Source organism: Corylus avellana, chromosome ca5 (assembly GCF_901000735.1).
Source record: "Corylus avellana chromosome ca5, CavTom2PMs-1.0".
NCBI classification, from domain to species: Eukaryota; Viridiplantae; Streptophyta; class Magnoliopsida; order Fagales; family Betulaceae; genus Corylus; species Corylus avellana.
The window spans coordinates 31,791,346-31,797,345 of NC_081545.1; positions in this window are offsets into that span (position 1 = coordinate 31,791,346).

Sequence of the window (6,000 nt, forward strand, 5' to 3'; positions counted from 1 at the left end):
AGACAAAATGTAACTTTTGAATTTCTTCATTTAGCATTTTATACACACACAATGACTTCTTAAAGTAAAGAACATGAAGCAAGACAGAAAACCCTAAAAACCGTGTAATTTTCTGTTTCTTGACAAGAAAGTTAGCTTTCGCACATCCATGTGAAGTTGCACCAATCTAGCTATCAGGTACAGATTCCCTTCCGTATGTTGATTACCAACAATTCTGAAACCAAAACCCTAATTTCTCCTAAAGCCAAACCAAGTTAATTAGCTTTAAATATAGTGTACGTAGTACTATAATGTATATATATATATATATATATATATATATATATATATAAATGGCAAAATATATTGATTATAAATTTATCGAAAAGGCCTAAAAGGCAGCAGAACCAAAAAAAAAAAAAGTTATTAACTTAAATATTTTTTTATTCCATACTTTTTAAAGGAAAGCAAAAAAAGAAAGAGAAGAGAAGAAGAGAAATGATGACGACTAAGAAGAAGATGAGAAAGGCCTATCAGAGTTTATCACTAGTTTTTGAAAGGAGTTCCTTTTTTTTTTTTTTTAATGAAACTATCAGAGGGGTTCTTCAATGACCTCCTACGACTTTGATTCAGAGAGAGAGAAGGTCATCCACTGCTTTAATTATTGGCAGGAAAGAAAGAGATTGGGAAAAAAAATGCTTAGGGTTTTCTTCATCTGTGTCTGAAGGGCTAGCTCCAAACAAGCAGTGGCGGGCATCCCAAGAAGGAGACAGTGAGGTTGGCACAGCCAGAGAGACTGACTTTAAGGGTGTACCATTATTGCCTAATAAATGGTCCCTAGATTCCAGACACAAGCCTTTGATCGGCTTACGACATATCACTCTCACCTTTCTGAATACCACCAGCAGCAGCAGCAGCAACAGCAACAGCAACAGCTTATCTACCATCTACTATATATCTATTATAAAACTCAACCCATCCCTCTCTTCCCCCACCCACAAATATTTTCTTTTGGATGGGTTTTGATCAACATGTTAAAGTTATCAGGAATGTAATTAACTCGATCCCTTTTAAATATATTTGTTAGGGTATCAGAGATAATATTGTGTTTCTACTTCATTGGGTATATATATATAAATAATACATTTGGGTATTTTGTCATAGAAGTTGGATTTCGAAATATGATGACTTCATGTGAGCACCTAATTGGAAGAAGCCAAAAACAGTATTGGTTCACCCATTTCAATAGTTACTCTTAAAGTTGTAGGCTAGCTACTAAGCCTACTATTGTTGCATTGAGAATCCAGACCAAAAAAGGAAAGAAAGAACAAAAGAAACATCTTTGTAACAGTAGTTCTAGCTTTATGCACGTTTCCCTTATGAGGTTAGAAGAAAAAAAAAGGATCACTACTTTCCATTAGTTCAAGTGCTTTGAAAATTACTATTTAAAAAGAACTTGTTAGAAGAAATATTAATAGCTGCAAGCATTGATCAAAAAATTCCAATATTATTAGCTCTTTGGTAGACGTACGACTGCTGGTTAATTCCTTCTGCTAATTTGACAAAAGTATGTTCAGAATTCTCCTTTCCCGCACACAAAGCTAATTATCCCAAGCTTTTAGGTTTAAAAAGGAGAAAGGAAGCGCACATCCTCCAGATCCTTGTTAGTTTGGAGTATATGAAGTGCTAATTAATCAGCTTTCTAAACTCTAGGAGGATAAAATGTGGAATGTGAAAAGCTTTTGACGCCGCACAGTATTAAAATTGTTCTGACAACATATAACGATAATAAGAAAGACAAGTAGATTAAAGTTTGAATTCACTTTTATACTCCTCAAAACTAAGGGCCTATTTGGGTGTACGTTTGAGGAGTATAAAAGTGCATTTTACACTTAAAAAGTCTGTTTCAAGAAAAAATACTCGTTTAGTAAAAAAAATTGAAAGCATTTTTAAATGTCCAAAAAGTAAAAAAAATAGCTTGCCAACAAGCATTTTTTCACTTAAAAGCTCTATTTTCTAATGCAATCTCAAATATGCTCTAAGTCTATAAGTTGAGCTTAAATAGCTAAAGCAAATTAACTGACTTTTTTTTCTAAAAAAAAAAGGTAAAATTTTAATTATGACATAAATCAAACTACAAATCAAAATAAGAATTCTGTAAAAAAAATTGGCGAAATCAGGAAATAAAAACCTTCTTAAATAATTAAATGAAATATTTTGTAAAATGTCAATTAAAAATAACTTTAAAGCGCTCCGAAAAGAGCTATTGGGGTCTTACTCTAATAATTATGCCGGATTTACTAGATATATATATATATACTAAGCGTTAGTTTCATTTAGATTTGACACTCTTTTCAAGTGATAAGTGTAATTATCTCTATTGGCCAGTAATTGTTGGGAGGAAACCATTCGGTGGATGGCTAGTAGCTATAGAGAAAATTCTCTTCTAGACTTTGTGGTCAAGGTGATGCTTGCGGCAACGATATATGGCTTTTAGTGCTAGAGAAATTCAAGAATATATTATTCATGAAAAAAAAGAAAGAAAGAAAGAAAGAAGAAATTAATCTAGAATATTATTTAATGGTATTAATGCTCTCTTCGATATATCCTCTTCTAGGTTAGATCTTGGATCAATTATTTGTCTTCTTTCTAGCAGCAGCCTTCTCCGGCCCTCTAATAGGTCGGGTACGTTTTGGGGATTCTCAATGATGTTACCGAACTGTTGAATATTCTTTCTTTCTGATGTTATCTGATTGGGTTTTTTTTTGGTGCTGTTTTTCCCTTGTGGAAAAAGGCTTAACATAAAAATATCATAATTTATGCGACATTAATAGACATTTAAATCTAAGCATACAATCACCAAAATATGAAAAATTACACAAAAATTTTGGTGATGAAGAGGAAATCTTTTAAAAAATGATCTAAAAGTAAAATCTCTCTAGGGCAGTCAAACTCAAAAAATTACTATCAAAAGATGTTCAGAAATTATAGACACTAGGAACATTTACAAACTAATACAAGACCTTGACTTTGTAAGATCGACAAACCTCCAACTCATCTTCTTGCTCACAATCTTCTTCAACGTGATTTTCTTTTACCGGATCTTTCTGATAGACTTCTCAATGAAGTGAACAATCAAACTGACAAAATCCTCTACAATGAACAATTTGGCTCTCAGCAAATATTCTCCCCGTGTAAAGCCTCTCACGAAACCTAGCCTCCAATTTCGTACGTCTCTCTCTTAAATGAGATGTATATGTATCGCACGACAAAATCCTAGACCTGGGCCCAAATAAAATAGACGTTTTGGGCATAATTTTTACGGGGTGTCCAGACAGGTTAATGCTGTTCAGATAGGGGAAAGGCCTGTCCGGATAGGGTGTGCAAAGGATGAAAACAGCATTCTGGAACTTCTGTCAGACCTTGATCAACAGCTCCGATCAATAAACGTTTGTAGTCCGATTGAGCTGAAACTTTGCAGGAATGTTCATGACATATGAATCCTCATTGTGAATGGTGTAGATTAGATTTTGAGCATTCTACATCAGTGTTTGAACCTGTGGACAATAATCTCTGCATTTTAGAACCAAATTAAGCTAACAAAAATACTAACACCTTGTTTGTAAAGTTATGGGCTGTATTATTTGATTACAATACAAATTATACGATAGAGATGTGTCAGAGCCTCAAGCGGCCAGCTCTCCACTTCCTGTAAATAGGGATTCAATTCAAACTTTTGTTTCGAATAATATGGCTTATAGTCACACCATCCTTAATGATCCAGTCTCAAAGGTTTGAATGTGTCAGAGCCTCAAGGGGCTGGGGAACGGGGGTAGAGTACTATGGCAAAAGGAAGAAAAAAAAAAAAATTCTAGAGGTTTTTGAGGTTCAACATTTTATCAAATCAGGTTTAAAATTGTCAAATCACTCCTTATAAGGTATGCTTTGTTATCAAATAGCTCTTTTCATACACTTATTTGTTAAGAATTTTAGTAAAATTGTGACATGTATGCTAAAACAATGTCAAACCCAATGAAATAACTCCATGCATGTATGTTTAAAACAATGTCAAACCCAATGAAATAACTCCATATGTGTATTAGTGCTGGAGGGAGGGATTTGATAACGGAACATATCTTAAAAATTTATTTGACTAATTTTAAACCTTAGAAATTAATTTGACAAAATGTTAAAACTCAAGCTAGGCTTGTACAACGTACATTTTTCTCTATGATAAAAAGTTAATGAATTTAAAGTAGGAAACACCCATCTGGCTACATCAGTTAGATCACATGTAAACCATAGGCATCACGAACATATATATATCATTTTGTACAAACATCAATATATGATTAACAGAAATGACAGTTGCAAAGGACATGCAGTAAGCTGACCGAACGACATACCAACGCAGCACCCTTTCCGCTCAGCTTACAAATGCTTTACTGACTCATGCAGAAAAGAAAAGAAAAAAAGATTTAATATATGATACGTAGTTGTCTTCTGAATTTTCATTGCTGGGTAATTCGCATTTCACTTTCTCTGCATTGACTGTACGCATTTATTTTTGCTCAGACTCTTGCTTTTAACTTTCTGTTTTTTTTTTTTTTTTTTTTTAGATTGGTGGGGAGGTTTCTCATGCTTTACATGGTCTAACCAGAGCAATATAAGTACTCCAACAGAACAGAAAGAAAACAACTAGTTAATAGAAGGTAAACAAATGGCAGCTAATTTAGACATTTTTACTGTCTCAACCTGCAAGACGATCGAATATCTCTCTCTCTCTCTCTGCCATAAATTGGTCATGGTGATCATCTTTTTCTTTTCTTTCTGTTTTGTTGACATCGTGATGATGTGATAAAGACATTATAAGAGTGATGGTGATAGTAAGCTGCCAGATTAATTGATGCATTTTTTGGGTCCATTTTGTGGAGCCGTTCACGTGTTCGGATTTCATGAAATTAATCCACATACCACTTGCTTTAGATCTCATTTTTATTTATTTATTTGAATGAAAAAATAATAATAATAAATAAAAAGAAACACATTTTGCAAATCCTAGCTTGATAGAGGTTAAAAAACTACCTTTAAGAGTGATATGGATTAATATCATCAGTTGGTGGACCTAACTGCCCTAATGTCCCATGTTACAGAGGAGTACTGTCTCATTAATTGTAACATTTCGGCTACATATTGAAAAGAGTACTCTACTTATAAGTTTTATATTGCTTATTTATTCGGTAAAACTATGTTTTATAAGTGATTTTAAGAAAACTCTAAATTAACTAGTTATTTTAAGGTAATAACACAAATATGACTAGTATTTTTTCCTTCCTAGCTTTCATGAAAATGCCCAAATTGGTTGACATCAACTTGAATGGGCAGCATGTTTTGCTTGTCGACGCCTATTGTCAGATATTAGGATTTCTGCATAATTTGAAAATGGTGCAATGAAGTGAATTTTCCTGCAAAACCTAACCATCCACTTTCTCATATATAAGAGCCCACTGAGAGGAAGAAAATGGAGGAAAAAGAGAGTTTTGAGTTGCCATACATGAATTTATTGGCATGAGTTGTAATCTCTTTCATTTATTATGTTCTCACTTTTGTGTGTTAGGGCTAGAAAATTGTGCAAAAGAAAATTCCTCTTTGCTTGTGTGAAAGTGACAGTAAGTGTAATATTGGGTTTTTCTGTTTGAGTGATTTCTTGTTACCATAATAAATTTCTTTGTAATCGCCTTTATTAGTGGACGTACCTCACATCGAGAGAACTATGCAAATTCTTGTATTCTCATATATAATTGTTATTGCGATCATAATCTATTGCACAACATATGGGTTGGTAGGAATAAGGTGTGCCACGGTCTTAATATTAATGCCTATGCCATTTCCAAAGGAATGTAGTGCAGGTTTAAGAATCCAGTGTGATTGTGTGAGAGCATGAAACGATCAAGTTTACACTAGATGAATGTCATAATTTTAAGTAGTTAATATAACATGATTTGAATATATATATATATA